We start from the raw sequence: 17,121 nt of genomic DNA, 5'->3' as shown, positions 1-17,121 counted from the left end.
AGGCCTCCCAACACCAAACTTAGAAGTTGAGTGTGGGGGCTCTATTTGACTCTGTATTGTGAGAAGCTTTTCATGCTTCCTCTCCATGGTTACAGAAGAAGATCCTTGAGCCTTAAACACAAGGTAGTCCTCATTCAATTGAAGGACTAACTCTCCTCTGTCCACATCAATCACAGCCTTTGATGTGGCTAGGAAGGGTCTTCCAAGGATAATGGATTCATCTTCAACCTTTCCAGTGTCTAGGATTATGAAGTCAGCAGGGATGTACAGGCCTTCAACCTTCACTAAGACATCCTCTACAAGTCCATAAGCCTGTTTCATTGATTTGTCTGCCATCTCTAGTGAGATTCTTGCAGCTTGTACCTCAAAGATCCCTAGTTTCTCCATTATAGGGAGTGGCATGAGGTTTATTCCTAACCCCAGGTCACACAGAGCCTTTTCAATGGTCATGGTGCCTATGGTACAAGGTATTAAGAACTTTCCGGGATCCGATTTCTTCTGAGGTAATTTCAGTTGAACCAAGGCATTCAGTTCATTGATGAGCAATGGAGGTTCATCCTCCCAAGTCTCATTACCAAATAACTTGGCATTCACTTTCATGATTGCGCATATGACGCGTGCGCATCGTCCCCACCTACGCGTGGCCAGCAGAAAAGAGAGGGGACGCGTATGAGCCGCGCGTACGCATGGGGTCTAATCGTGCTTCTCGCACAAAAGCAGCACAACTCCAGCATAACTCTCTGGTTTTTGTACCAGAAGTTCCAACATAAGCCTATGACGCGTGTGCATCGTCCACACTTACGCGTGGATGTGCGAAAAAACCAGTGACACGTATGCGTCACCTACGCGCACGCGTGGGTTGCATTGTGCTCCTGGCACCCCACCCACACAGTTCCATCAAAACTCTCTGGTTTTTGTACCAGGAGTTGCGGCAATGAATTTGATGCGTACGCGTCGTCCTCGGACATGCGTGGAGCGCCCTTTTTTTTGAACACATAAAAAATAGAAACAAGGCACTCTGACATATATATATATATATATATATATATATATATATATATATATATATATATATATATATATATATATATATATATATATATATATATATATATATATATATACTTAAAACTAATGAAAATGCAAAATCAACAAAATTTCTAACTCTTTTTGAAAAATTTTTCAAATACTATACTAGGCAATTCAAATAAAAATGCAATTCAAACAACTAACCTACAACTTAAGGCATAAATCTAATCAAACAAACTAACAATTAAAACACTAAAAGAAGAATATGCAAAGAAGAAAACTACCTAACGATGGCAACTCAATTTATCTATTGATTATATCTACAAGAGAATGGAAACAGTTTACCATGGTGGGGTGTCTCCCACCTAACACTTTAATTTATTGTCCTTAAGTTGGACAATTGGAAGGCTCCTTGTCAAGGTGGTTTATGCTTGTACTCATCCTTAAACTTCCAAGGATGCTTGCTCTTCAAATGGTTGTTAGAATTTCCAACCGACTTTACAAAGTTTGGGTGAAGTTCTTCACAAGACATGAGCTCCCAAAATTGGCATTCATGTTGTGATCTGGGATCCCATATCTTATTTTCACACTCGTCTTCTAATTGATCATCATTGTTCCATTCAGGTGGTAGGCACATAGAATTCTCATTGGAGCACCAAATTCTCCTCCTAGATCCATACAATTTAGTATTCTTCCAACCATGGGATCTATGCCTTGAGGGTTCAATCTTAATAAGCCTAACATCATTTTACCAACCATTACACAATTCTCTCTTACTCTTCGATCCACAAAGAACTCTAAGTTGCCCATTCGTTTCGAGTAAACCATATTCAAATGGGAAAGTAAAGCTTAGGGATAAGAGATTTACCCACTTGAGTGAAAGGATGGATGATGGTGACTTAGAAAGGGGTGGTCCCAATGATCTTGCAATTTTCACTCCCTTGTGCTCTTCTTTGACTACCTCCACCTCTTGACAAGCTTCCTCAATTTCAACTCTTTGTACACCAACTCCTTCTATACATCCCACATTGCTCAAGCCATATGTCGGAGGTTGTGCACGGTCCTCCTTATCATTAATTTCACACAACAATGAGGAAGGTTCAATAATTTCAACTAGCACATTGGTTGGTGCGGGATTATCTTCAATGGTGGGGCTTGCTTCTTGCTTAAGTTCTTCCAATCTTTCATCATCCACAATATGCCTAGGAGGTTGTACATGATCCTCCTCAGCATCATCTTCATGTTCAATGAAAAAAGGTTCAACAACTTCCACAAAATCATCAACAACATCACTTGGTGTGGAAGTGTTCTCAATCTTGAAATCCACCCCTTGTTCAACTTCGCATAGGTCTTCAACCACTTCTTCTTCAACAACAATTTACATCCATTCCACTTGTTGCACAACACACTCCATTTTCTTGTTCTCATGTTGAGATTTTAAAATCTCCTTCATTCTCCACTCTTCGGTTGATTTTCCATATTTGTCCATGGAAATGCTTTTCTTGTTGCATGAGTCCCATGAGTCCAAATTGGCTTTAATTTTGGTAGGGTTGGCCATGATATCTTCATGTCTCTTTTGAGCTTCCTCTTGCTCCTTTTGACGGATGATTGCTTGAAGCCGATCCATTGCTTCCTTGAGCCGATCCCTTGGCTCTTGTTCCACTTGACTAACATAAGTAGGATCATGTTGCTCTTGGACCAATGGATATGGATATTCTTCCATGGAGGGTTGTGGTGGAAAGAGAAATTCATTATGTGGTTGAAAGTTCTCATACATGGGAAGTGATTCATCTTGATAATGGCATAGGTAGTGGTTCTTGAAGGTATTGGTTATCGAAATGGGGTGGTTCTATGTATGGTGTGTATGGCTCATATGGTTGTTGGTATGGTGGATATGGATTGAGATCATATGGAGGTATTTGGTAGTATGAGGCTTGTGCGTATGGTGGTTGAGGGCTATATTGAGGAGAGGGCTCATAGGCACATGGTGGTTGTGGTTGATAACCACAAGGAAGTCTGCCATAGCTATTGGCTAGGTATGCATCATGGTATGGTTCTTGCTCATAATACATTTGGGGAGGTTGTTGCCAAGAAAGTTGATCAATTCCTTGAGGCTCTTCCCATCTTTGATTGTTCCATCCTTGATGCATGTTGTCATTGTGATTCTGATTCCCTACAACATAGTTATAACCACTCTCATAGCCAAAAGGGTGAGAATTCATAGTGGAAAATAAAAACAAAAATCTAACAAAAATAAGCAACAAAGTCCTAAACCTAACAAAAACTAACAAACAAGCAAAAGGCAAACATATTCACAATATTCACATATTCACAATAGCCAATAATATAACACTATTCCAATTCCCTAGCAACGGCGCCAAAAACTTGAATGAAAGTTTTTGTCGGTTAATGGTGCACGAATCCCCACACCTTCGTATAGCTATACCAGCAAGTGCACTGGGTCGTCCAAGTTATACCTGAGCAAGTCAGGGTCGATCCCACGAGGATTGGGGCTTGAAGCAAGCTATGGTTATCTTGCAGGTCTTAGTCAGGCGAAATAAAAAAGTTGTTGGATTGAGGCTTAATTGTATTAAAAGAAATATGAGAGAAGTGTATAAGGTATTTGATAAACTACGATTTTATGGTTTATATTGTGTTTAATTGTGTGGTTTTATCATGATCCTTACCCACTTATTCATTAAATTAGCATGCATTTAGATTTCCTTCCTGAATTTATTACATGTTTGAAAACTACTTCCTAAAGACTTTAATTATTTATTTTTTATTCTCCTTTATTCCATTCGATGCCGTGATCTGTGTGTTAAGTGTTTCAGACTTTATAGGGCATGAATGAGTTGGAGATTGGAAAGGAAGCTAGCAAAAAATGGAAGAAACACAAGAATTTGAGGAGATAACCAGCGAGAAGTGACGCGGTCGCATGTCTCACGCGACCGCGCGAAGGAGAGCAAATCGCAGTGACGCGGCCGCATGTCTCACGCGGCCGCGCGAATTGGAAAAGTTCTGGCGACGCGGTATCATAGACGACGCGAACGCGTGGCGAGGAAAAGCACGAATGACGCGTCCGCATGGATGACGCGATCGCGTGACATGTTCAATCTGCATAATCTTTAGAATTCGTTGGGGGCGATTTTGGGCCCTATTTTGACCCAGTTTTCGGCCCGGAACAGCAGACTAGAGTCAGAGAACATGCAGAAATAATTAACAGATTCATTCAGAGACAGTTTCAGATCTAGTTTTTACTCTCTAGGTTTTAGAATTTTAATTTTCAATTGGTCTTAGCATTGGAACATTGAGAAGAGTTATTCCCTCATCAAGACTTCGTCATTCTAGTTCGTTTTCTCAACTTGGTTTTATTCTTCCATGTTCCTTGTTTTGTTCAATTTTGTTATTTGAATACTTTTATGATTATTTAATGCAAGGATTATTTCTTTTTAATTTAATTTCAATTCCGATAATCATGTCTTCTTTTAATTCCCTTTCATATGCTATGGATTCTTTATTTACAATGCGTGAGTAGTTTCCTTACTTGATGGGGAGTTGATTAAAAGGAACTCTTTGGTTGGAAGGATTAAAGAGAAATTTGTAATTGGGTTAAATGTTGGATTGCTATCCTGTCACCAACGCCAATCCCTTTGAACTAAGTGGGTTGCAACTTGTGAACAGATCTGGCATTCTAGCTTGTTTGACTTTCCCTTACTCAGTAAAGGATAACCAAACAGAACAACCATTAATTATAAATTAATCTTACAATCACTCCACCAATAATAGAAATTTCAACCAATCAACTCCCAGTCAAGGCTTTTATTCATATTATTTAACTTCCCTCAATTTACATTCCAATTTACTTAGCTCAACTTCTTGGAACATCTGATTAATAAGATAGCACACTTTTCTGCAACTCGTTGGGAGACGACCTGGGACTTAAAACTCGCAGTAATTTTTAATTTAATTCTGTGACATATTTCTAAATTGATAGGCAGATTTTCGGTGAGTTAAGAACTATACTTGCAACGTAACCATTTTAATAATTTTTAATTCACTAGCTTCTGCATCTCATCAATTTTTGGCGCCGTTGCCGGGGAGTTGCAATAGAGTGCTAATTTTATTAATTAGAATTTATTTATCTGCATTTTTTTTATTTTGCTACTATGAGCTGCATGTTTCTTCCGTCAAATGACGCGTTCACTTCCTGATCCGTGCTTGTTAATATTCGATCCTGAAATTGAAAGGACAATTTCACGAATAAGGCGAGAACAACGTCGGTTAGCCCGCTCTGAGGGCGGATCTGAAAGTGAATCTGAGGAAGAAACCAGCCCCCGTTCTACTGATTCGGTTGTTTTACGTGCAGAAAACATGGCAGCTAGGAGAGTTACCATCCAGGAGGAAGGAGCCCCTAATTTTACAATGCAACCGTTTCAAGCGCATCATCCGGCGGTAGCTACATATTTTGAAATAAAGCCCGCACTGCTAAATTTGATGCCCAGGTTTCATGGCTTACCTGCTCAAGAGCCTATCAAGCACTTGAGAGATTTCCAGGCAGCCTGTTCTACTGTCAGGCGTGATGGCACTGATGAAACTTCAATACTGCTGAAAGCTTTTCTGTTTTCTCTTGAGGGAAAAGCAAGAGAGTGGTACTACACTCAACCTCTAGCAAATGTATCCAACTGGGATACACTCAGAAAGGAGTTTCTGGAGAAATTCTTCCCATCTGAAGTCACTGATAAGCTAAGGAAGGATATCTCCACAATTGTTCAGGATGACAATGAGACTCTCTTTGAATACTGGGAGCGCTTCAATAATCTTCTGGAACCATGCCCCCACCACATGATTGACAAGATCGTGCTACTCAGCTATATCACACAGGGTATGAGGCCCCAAGATAAGACCATACTGGAAAGTGCCAGCAATGGGTCTATGAAGAAGTACAAGACCACTGATGAAGCTTGGCAATTAATCAGTGATTTAGCTGAATCCACTAGGAACCACAGACAGAAGCAAGGCCGTTCAAAAGCTGTTGCAGAAGTATCTTCTAGCAGCGAGACTGCTGCTCTACGTGAAGGCATCTGTGAAATGACCAACTTGCTGAAGCAAATACAGTTGAATCAACAAGCTCAGCAAGCTCAACCTCCTCCACCACAGCAAAACCAACAACTGGTCCCACAAAGAATTTGCGGAATCTGTGCTAATTACAGCCATTACACTGATGAATACCCACAGCTCCAACAAGAAGACAACATGGTGGCATCCACTCACAACTTCTATGACCGTCCCAATCAAGGGTAAAATCAAAGTGGAAATAATAACCATGGATGGCAGGACAATTCAAACCAGAATTGGAGGGACAACAATAACAGAGGAGGCAGAGATAATCAGAAAAATCAGAGGTGGAACAATAACAACAACAGGCAGCAAAATCAACCTTACAGAGCACCTCACCTGAGGCAGAACCAAGGACCACAGAACAATCAGCAGCAGACCTCTCAATTTACCCATTCTTCATCACCTTCTACTGAAGACCTACTGTAATCTTTTGAGAAAAGACAACAGGCCATGGAAAGTAACATCATGAATAGTATTAATGCCAGTCTGAATGGTCTCACCTCTACTATGCAAGCTTTTATGACACAGTTTGTACCAGCACAAAATTCCAATAACAAACCTTCAAGCACCACTGGAATCCCCTCTCAACCATTACCCAACCCAAAGGGAGGCATTAATGCCATCACCCTGAGGTCCGGAACCACATTGCAGGAGAGGAATCAGGAGGAACCAAGCTCACCAGAATACGCCTCAGCTGAAGAGGTGGTAGAAATCGAAGATGTTGAGAGGAAGAGGATATACAGGACATAGCTGAAGAAAAAATAGCTCAACCATAGGAGGAAGCACCAAAAGGCGCAGGCACCACAGAAAACACTACTCCCGTTCCATTTCCACAACTTGCAAGGAAGCCCAGGAAGCAGCTGGACCCCGATCCTAAAATGGTAGAGATATTCAAAAAGGTTGAGGTAAATGTTCCCCTTTTTGATGTTATTCAGCAGGTACCTAAATATGCAAAGTTTCTAAAAGACTTATGTATCCATAAAGACAAAATTAATGAATTAGAAACTATTCCTTTAGGTAGTTCTACATCTACTTTAATGGGAGGATTACCTGAAAAATGTAGTGATCCAGGTCCTTGCATAGTTAGTTGTACTATTGGTGATGTAGTAATTTATGATTGCATGTGTGATTTAGGAGCATGTGTCAGTATAATGCCTTTGTCTATATATGATGTTTTGAGGCTCCCTCCCTTAAAAAGGTCGGCAGCTCATTTTGTGTTAGCAGATAAAAGCATTATTACAGTGGCTGGAGTTGCTGAAGATGTTTTGGTGAACATTAAAGGGCTCACATTTCCCACTGATTTTTATATCTTGGAGATGCCCCACAATGATTCAGATAAGCCATCATCAATCCTACTTGGAAGACCATTCCTGAAGACATCAAAATTCAAATTGGATGCTTTTTCAGGAACATACTCCTTTGAAATAGATGGCCGCATAGTAATATTCAATCTGAATGGAGTCATTGACAATCCCCCAGAAGATCGTTCTATCTTCCAGTGTGATGTCATAGACGAAAGTGTGGCTGAAATTCAAGAGGAAGAGTTTGAAGAGAGGCACACTGGACAAGGTCCCAGTGTGGGGACCCTCTTAACTGACAGTGAGGGCACTTCGCTATTTTCACAAGCCCCAGATAATCCAGAGCCTGCCCATGATCAAAAGTTAGAATTGAAACCTCTCCCTCCATATCTCAAATATGCTTATCTTGAGGATGAGCAGAAGCTTCCAGTTATTATTGCAAGGGAACTGACTTCTCAACAAGAAGAGCAGTTACTTGATGTACTGAGGAAGCATAAGAAGGCAATTGGGTGGAGTTTGGCAGACATAGTGGGAATCAACCCTCAAGTATGCGAGCATAGAATATTTCTCGAAGAGGGAGCAAGACCTGTCCGTCAACCCCAGAGAAGATTGAATCCCACCATCTTGGAATTTGTCAAAAAGGAAGTGACCAGACTATTGGAAGCAGGTATCATATATCCCATTTCAGACAGTGAATGGGTAAGCCCAGTACAAGCTGTGCCCAAGAAATCTGGAGTCACTACAGTGAAGAGTGAGCATGGAGAGCTCATAGCAACTAGAGTTCAGAATGCTTGGAGAGTCTGCATTGATTACAGGCGTCTCAACCAAGCTACCTATAAGGATCACTACCCACTTCCATTCATTGATCAAATGCTGGATCGCCTGTCAAGTAAATCACATTATTGCTTTTTAGATGGTTACACAAGTTATTTCCAGATTCATATAGCTCCTGAGGATCAGGAAAAGACTACTTTTACATGTCCTTTTAGGACCTATGCTTATAAGAGAATGCCCTTTGGCTTGTGCAATGCACCAGCTACCTTCCAAAGGTGCATGATGAGTCTTTTCTCTGATCTTATCGAAGACTGTATGGAAGTTTTTATGGACGATTTTAGCGTTTATGGTGATTCTTTTAGCCTTTTCTTAGATGGATTATCTCGAGTATTAGATAGATGAGTTAACACAAATCTTGTATTGAATTTCGAAAAATGCCACTTTATGATAAAACAAGGGATTGTATTAGGACATGTGGTATCTAATAATGGTATTTCTGTAGACCCAGCAAAGGTGAATGTTATTTCTAGTTTACCTTACCCCTCTTCTGTGAGGGAAGTCCGTTCGTTCCTTGGCCATGCAGGTTTCTACAGGAGATTTATTAAGGACTTTAGTAAGGTGGCACTTCCCTTGTCCAGATTACTGTAGAAGGATATTGAGTTTGAGTTCAGTGAGGATTGCGAACAAGCGTTTGATAAGCTGAAGACTGCTCTAACTCAAGCCCCAATTGTGATAGGACCAGACTGGAGTCAGCCGTTTGAAATCATGTGCGATGCTTCCAACCATGCAGTAGGAGCAGCGCTGGCTCAGCGCGAAGGTAAGGATCCTTTTGTTATTGCCTATGCGTCTAAGACTTTAGACACTGCCCAGTCCAATTATACTACTACTGAGAAAGAGCTTCTGGCTATTGTTTTTGCTCTGGATAAATTCCGAGCCTATTTACTTGGTACTAGAGTAGTAGTGTATTCGGACCATGCAGCTCTAAAGTATCTATTAGCTAAAAAGGAATCCAAACCAAGACTTATACGTTGGATACTGTTGTTACAAGAATTTGATTTAGAAATAAAGGATAGGAGTGGTAATCAGAATTTAGTAGCAGACCACTTGAGTCACCTTGAACATATTAAGGATGATTCTACTCCTATAGATGATAATTTTCCTTTTGACCACCTGCAAGCAGTATCTGCGGTAATCCCGTGGTATGCACCTGTTGCTAATTATTTAGTTAGCCGCACATTTCCTCCATATTTTTCTAAACATCAAAGAGACAAGCTGAAAAGCGAGTCTAAATATTATATATGGGATGACCCATATTTATGGAGATGTGGCGCTGACCAGATAATTAGACGTTGTGTACCTCAATCAGAATTCCAGTCCATTTTAGAGGCCTGTCACTCATCTGAGAGTGGAGGACATTTTGGCCCTCAAAGAACAGCTAGAAAGATCTTAGACTGCGGATTCTGGTGGCCTACTCTTTTTAGAAACACTGCTGAGTTTTGTAAATCCTGCCCCCATGCCAGAAATTTGGTAATATATCCAGGAGGGATGAGATGCCTCAACAATATATGCTCTTCTGTGAAATTTTTGATGTTTGGGGCATTGACTTCATGGGTCCATTTCCAAATTCTAATGGATATTTTTATATATTGTTAGCTGTGGATTATGTTTCCAAATGGGTAGAAGCAATTCCTACCCGCACTGATGATGATAACACTGTTGTTTCCTTTGTGAGAAACCATATTATATGTCGCTTTGGATCACCATGAGCAATCGTGAGCGATCAAGGCACCCATTTTTCTAACAGGAGACTAACAAGATTGATGAAGAAGCATGGGATAATCCATAAAGTTGCAACAGCTTACCATCCCCAAACTAATGGGCAAGCCGAGGTATCAAACAGAGAAGTTAAGCGTATCTTGCACAAGATAGTAAAGCCTCACAGAAAAGACTGGAGCACCAGGCTACAAGATGCACTGTAGGCATATAGAACAGCATACAAGACGCCCATTGGGATGAGTCCCTTCCGCTTGGTTTATGGAAAAGCTTGTCATCTCCCAGTTGAAATAGAACACAGAGCTTTCTGGGCAGTTAAGGAGTGCAACATGGGAATTGAGAACGCCGGAGCTGAAAGGAAGTTGCAACTGCAGGAACTGGAGAACCTTTGCCTAGAAGCCTATGAGAACTCCAGAATTTACAAGGAAAAGATGAAAGCTGTGCATGATCAGAACATCAAGAAGAAAGAGTTTCAACCTGGAGATTTTGTCCTCCTTTACAAATCTCGACTAAGGCTCATGCCCGGTAAGTTGAGATCAAAATGGGAAGGTCCATACAAAGTAGAGAAGGCTGAACCGTACGGAGTTTATCACCTAAGCCATCCTTCAAGCTCTGAACTTATTAAGGTTAATGGACAACGCTTGAAGCTGTACCATGGTGAGAAGGTGCAGAAAAATAAGGAGCTTGAGATCTTCCACCTGGAAGATCCCCACATAGCAGCCGATTGAGCTAGTGGAGCGTCCAACTTACGGACGTTAAAGCAAAGTGCTTGGTGGGAGACAACCCACCGCGGTATGATCGTTCTTTTCTTCACTTTTAGTTTTTCTTCTTTAGTAACTCTTCTCTTTATTAGTGCTTTCATGCATTTGCATTTCATGTCTTCATATTTCTTTTTAATTAAAAAAAAAAGGGTTTTTCGTCGCGCGACGCGATCGCATCAGCGACGCGTCCGCGTCACAAAAAGGGTGGAGAAAACAAATAAACGAACAGAGAGTTCGGCTGGAGTCCGGCTGGAGGCGTGCCAATGGCACAAATCGACCCACGCAACCGCGTCCCTAACGCGTTCGCGTCACATGGGAATCCTGGCCTCCCACGCGACCGCGTGCCTACGCGGCCGCGTGCCCTGAATTTTCGACGTAAAAGGGTGCACACTGAGATATTGTGCAAGAGTAGTGCTGGATTGGTGCTGGAAGCACAATCCTTATCACGTGACCGTGTCGCCGACGCGGCCGCGTCACCCATTTTATAACGCACACTCACGCGATCGCGTGACCCACGCGATCGCATCACCCAATTTTGGCAATTAAAATAAATCGAACAGAGAGTTGTGCTGGAGCGAGGCTGCACTCGCGCCAGCAGCGTAACACGGGTCACGCGACCGCGTGACTGACACGATCGCGTCCCCTTACCTGACGCACACCCACGCGAACGCGTGCCCCACGCGGCCGCGTCGCATGCGCCGCACAGCTCAACCTAAATTGCCAAATCCTAATTTTTCTTTTCCGTCCTTATTTCTTCCTTCCCCCTTCTATCTCACCTTTCACTCTCTATCCCTCTCACCACCATTAACAAGGTTTCACTTTCTTCTTCCTTCTTCTTTTTTCCATCATTCTTATTATATTATATACATTTTTATTTTCTTTTTCCCTCCTTTTTCTTTTCACTTTTGTATTTCATTTTCTTCTTTCCCTTTTTACATGGTGCTAGAAAATTTTTGAGTCATTATCCCTCATTATATGCTTGTGACTTGTTACAATTTATTTGACAATTATTATTATTTTTAAGGGGATTGCTTGCATGTTCAATTTCATACTTTTTATATCTTACTTACCATGCATGCCATGTGTTTGTGAAAAAGCCTATATAGCCCTATGCACTTTTCTACATTACTTGACTCTACTATTCAATGCTTGCTTTTCACAAATTCTCCTTATTATTTTATTAATTAAATTCAATTGTCAATACAAACGTGATGGTTTGTTACGAAGTAATGCTTGGTCTATGCTACTCATGCCCTTTGCCAGCATGCCAATAAACACCTTGCATTCACTTGTTTTTATCTGCACTAGCTATTTTCCATTAATGGCTTTTCATATGTACTCGAGAGCATGTGTTACTGTCATCTACATTTTGCTGTGCATCATTCACCCTCTTTCCCATTTCCTTCATTGCTGTATATCTCTTTAAATTTAATTTTTTTCTCTTCCCTTCTTTCAGGATGGCCACCAAGAAAGGAAAGGAGAAAGCAACCTCCAAACCACCAGCAAGAAGAGGAACTAAAAGAGCATTAGTGGCAGAGCCTTCTTCAACCACAGTCAAGCCCTCAACAAAAAGAGTTAAGCGGATAATAAAGGTTGACGAAAAAGAGAAAGCGTTTCCAGCAAAGGACACTGTGCGATTTCCCAATTGCTACTGTGAGCAGATGTTCCCTATCCTGGCAGAAAGGAATTATAACAATGAATACCTTCTTATCCTCCCGTCCAATATTGCCAGCTTTGTTGAGCCGCAAATTGAGCGAAGACAATGGGTTTCCTACGGAAACAGCTAAGGCAGGTCAATTTTTCTTGGGTAGTTGAGTTCTACTCCAACTTCTACATGCCGACCCTGCAGTCTGTTTATGTCCGACAGAAGCAAGTCCCCATCACAGAAGAGGCCATTCAGCAAGCTCTGAGTCTTCCCCCTATTCCAGCAGGAATGGACGCTTTTCAAGTAGCCACCCTTCAGCGTCAGAGATACCAATTCGACTGGGACTCTGTTCTCGGAGTCATCGCATTACCTGGCAACCGTTGGATCTACGGATACCACCGTACCCGCACTAAGGGAATCTAGGCTTCAGCACTTACCTCGGAGGCTCGCGTATGGGCACAGATCATGTCCCATTACGTCTTTCCGAGCACTCATGAGTCCTCCTTCACTGCAGACATGGCTGTTCTACTATGGTGCATCCTTACAGACCAACCTCTGAATCTCGCAAGACACATCCGGAATGCTATGGAACACGTACAAATTACGGGCAACTTACCTTTCCCTGCCTTGGTCTCAGATCTTGTCTTAGCAGCCGGAGTCTTCTACAGAGCTGGGGACACCAAAGCCATGCTTCCACGGGATGATCAGTATGTCCCTAACGGGAAATAACTCAGACTCTCAGCAGCCACTACAAGCCTTCCTACTGCTCCAGTTGAAGATAATCCTTCTTCAACACCACAAGCATCTACAACTGAGAAATTGCTCCAGCAGATAATCGAACGGTTGGATCGGCAAGAACAGAAAGCAAAGATGAGAGAGCGTCGTAACGAGCGCCGATTCAAACACCTCAAGGAGCTACTCAAGGGACATTTTAGAGACTCAGACACCCCGGATTCCATTTTCTTCACCAGCACAGGGAGCCATGACGGCCCCGCCTGTGGAGATACTGCTACCAGCCCACCCCTGTTTCTGACAGATGGCACCGAGGACGGTGCAAAGCCTTAAGTGTGGGGAGGTCGGTCAGTACCAGACTTCCGGAGGTAAATTCTCTTCTCTGGCACCAATAATTAGGATATTTTACTTAGATTTTCTTTCCTTTATAGAATAGAATAAATTGCATAGGTTAGGATAGTTGGATGCATGTTCTACTTGATTGAAAAGACAATAAGTTTCTTTTAAAAATATATCTTTGGAACAAAATTTCACTAATTTTTCAAAATTTTTATGATAAATTTGCTTGAGTTGTATTTGGAACATGATATTTGAGCTAAAGAACACACAACCTGTGAAAGATTTGAGCCTTTATGAATGGTTACATTATTTAACCATAATTATTTCGTTTTTGTGTGTTTACTTCTCTATGATTGTAATCTATATTTTGTTTTATCTTATATGTCCAATAGTTATTATATTTGCGTGCTTGCACATGATTGAGGCCATTATTTGTTTAAACTCACTCATCCAAATTAAGCCTACCCTTTTCAATTATCTTTGTTAACCACTTTGAGCCTTTAATTCCCATTTGTTCGATATTTTACCACATTACTAACCTTAAGCCGAAAAATAATCGTATATCCCAAATTGAATCTTTAGTTAGCTTAAGATAGAATTGTGTGTGCTAGTTAAGTATAGGAAATTGTGGGAACAAAAGTTGTTAAGGGAATGTGTCATGAAAATTTAAAAGGAATTTGGATACCTACTCATGTGAAACTACAAGAATTAAAAATCTATATGCATTGACAAGCTTTATTTATATAAAAAAAATTATGAAAAATCAATAAATAAGGGGATAAAATTACCCCAATGTTGAATTCAGAATTTGAAGATCAATACACATATGATAGAACCAAAAATATAAGTTGATACATGAGTATGGATTGAAAAAGGGAATTCTGGGTAGCTAGGTATGAACTTTAAAGATGACATTAAGTGTATACAAGTTATATTAGAGCTTGGGTTAATTAAAGATTCAATTTATTAGCTCACTTGACCAAATATACACCCCTGCCTATACCTTAGCCCCATTACAACCTTGAAAAGACCTCATGATGTTTGTATTGGTATATTAACTATTGTTGATTGGTTAGGAGAAGAACAAAAGTTAGAAAGCATGATTAGAAAAGGATAGAGTGACCACCCTATACACTAGAGATCAGAGCGTACATACATTATCAGTGAGGGTTCAATGCTTGAATTTTCATGTTCCCTGCTTTCACGAGCTATTTTCTTGCACCTTTATCTGTTTGATTGTGTAATGATAAAATTAGTGGAATTTGATTTGTAATTGTTTTGAAGAGCTTATTTACTTTTGATTAAGTGGACAAGAATCATATAGTTGCATTTATTTATATATGTGTAGGTTTGCACTGCATTTCATGAGTTTCTACACGTTCATACTTATTTCCTTATCTCCTTCAATTAAGCATGAGGACATGCTAATGTTTAAGTGTGGGGAGGTTGATAAACCACTATTTTATGGTTTATATTGTGTTTAATTGTGTGGTTTTATCATGATCCTTACCCACTTATTCATTAAATTAGCATGCATTTAGATTTCCTTCCTGAATTTATTACATGTTTGAAAACTGCTTCCTAGAGACTTTAATTATTTATTTTTTATTCTCCTTTATTCCATTCGATGCCGTGATCTGTGTGTTAAGTGTTTTAGACTTTATAGGGCATGAATGAGTTGGAGATTGGAAAGGAAGCTAGCAAAAAATGGAAGAAACACAAGAATTTGAGGAGATAACCAGCGAGAAGTGACGCGGTCACATGGCTCAGGCGACCGCGCGAAGGAGAGCAAATCGCAGTGACGCGGCCGCATGGCTCACGCGGCCGCACGAATTGGAAAAGTTCTGGCGACGCGGTAGCGTGGACGACGCAAACGCGTGGCGAGGAAAAGCGCGAATGACACGTCCGCATGGATGACGCGATCGCGTGACATGTGCGATCTGCATAATCTGCAGAATTCGTTGGGGGCGATTTTGGGCCCTATTTCGACCCAGTTTTTGGCCTGGAACAGCAGACTAGAGTCAGAGAACATGCAGAAATAATTAACAGATTCATTCAGAGACAGTTTCAGATCTAGTTTTTACTTTCTTAGGTTTTTCTCTCTAGGTTTTAGAATTTTAATTTTCAATTGGTCTTAGCATTGGAACATTGAGAAGAGTTATTCCCTCATCAAGACTTCGTTATTCTAGTTCGTTTTCTCAACTTGGTTTTATTCTTCCATGTTCCTTGTTTTGTTCAATTTTGTTATTTGAATACTTTTATGATTATTTAATGCAAGGATTATTTCTTTTTAATTTAATTTCAATTCCAATAATCATGTCTTCTTTTAATTCCCTTTCATATGCTATGGATTCTTTATTTACAATGCGTGAGTAGTTTCCTTACTTGATGGGGAGTTGATTAAAAGGAACTCTTGGGTTGGAAGGATTAAAGAGAAATTTGTAATTGGGTTAAATGTTGGATTGCTATCCTATCACCAATGCCAATCCCTTTGAACTAAGTGGGTTGCAACTTGTGAACAGATCTGGCATTCCAGCTTGTTTACCTTTCCCTTACTCAGTAAAGGATAACCAAACAGAACAATCATTAATTATAAATTAATCTTACAATCACTCCACCAATAATAGAAATTCCAACCAATCAACTCCCAGTCAAGGCTTTTATTCATATTATTTAACTTCCCTCAATTTACATTCCAATTTACTTAGCTCAACTTATTGGAACATCTGATTAATAAGATAGCACACTTTTCTGCAACTCGTTAGGAGACGACCTGGGACTTAAAACTCCCAGTAATTTTTAATTTAATTCTCTGTGATATATTTCTAAATTGATAGGCAGATTTTCTGTGAGTTAAGAACTATACTTGCAACGTAACCATTTTAATAATTTTTAATTCACCAGCTTCTGCGTCTCATCAGTATTTTGTCAATGAAATCAGTAATAGGAATATAGTTGAGGATTGGAGTTGCTTAGCCTTTCTGAATTAACTCTGGTATTACTATCTTCTTTGCTTGTGAATGATATCTTCCATGGCAAGCTATAAGTGATTAATGCTGGTTTGAGCAGCTGCCAAAAATCCTCTAGATTTGAACCCCAAGTTAGTGTGGATCCATTCTGATTGAGGGTGAAGCTCGTACAGTCCGTTCTCCTTGATGATCCTACTCAAAATGCCACAGACAAGGTTGGATCTTCCGGATCAGAGAATGCTGCATCTTTGGGTTCTAGCCACTACCATAGAGACCATAATCTCCCCATAAATCGGCTGAACTGGTGTCTCGAGAAGTCCCCAATGAAGTCGTGGATTAGCCGTCTGAGAGATGCATAACCAAGCTGGCAGTTCAATGCTTTCCACTGAAGTATTCGCACGAACCCAAGTAGACACGAGTGGTTGTTAGGCACGCGGTCCTAGTATGATGAACAGAGCTGATTGTCACTGGTCATCTTATTCACCATGTTGAAGAACAAATATACATCTTAGAATTAATCACACACGGATCGAAGAAAAATAGTAATACTTTTATTAATTCATTAGACTCAGTAGGGCTCCTCCCCTCAACCTAGGAGGTTTAGAAACTCATACTGAAAGGAAATACAATGGTAAAAATGTGTAAAGTGGCTTAAGATCCTTAACAAAGAGTGATCTACT

General features: G+C 40.5%; 1 non-coding gene across 1 annotated transcript; it reads right to left on the bottom strand.

Moving 5' to 3' along the window:
* Positions 1-5,772: 5,772 nt before the first annotated feature.
* LOC148561866 (small nucleolar RNA R71) lies at positions 5,773-5,880 on the bottom strand. Its single transcript, XR_015887779.1, has one exon. It is a non-coding gene; the product is annotated as a small nucleolar RNA R71 (small nucleolar RNA).
* Between the last annotated feature and the right edge of the window lie 11,241 nt (positions 5,881-17,121).

Source organism: Arachis ipaensis, chromosome B6 (genome assembly GCF_059453495.1).
Source record: "Arachis ipaensis isolate K30076 ecotype BB chromosome B6, ASM5945349v1, whole genome shotgun sequence".
NCBI classification, from domain to species: Eukaryota; Viridiplantae; Streptophyta; class Magnoliopsida; order Fabales; family Fabaceae; genus Arachis; species Arachis ipaensis.
This window is presented reverse-complemented; position numbering and strand designations above follow the sequence as displayed.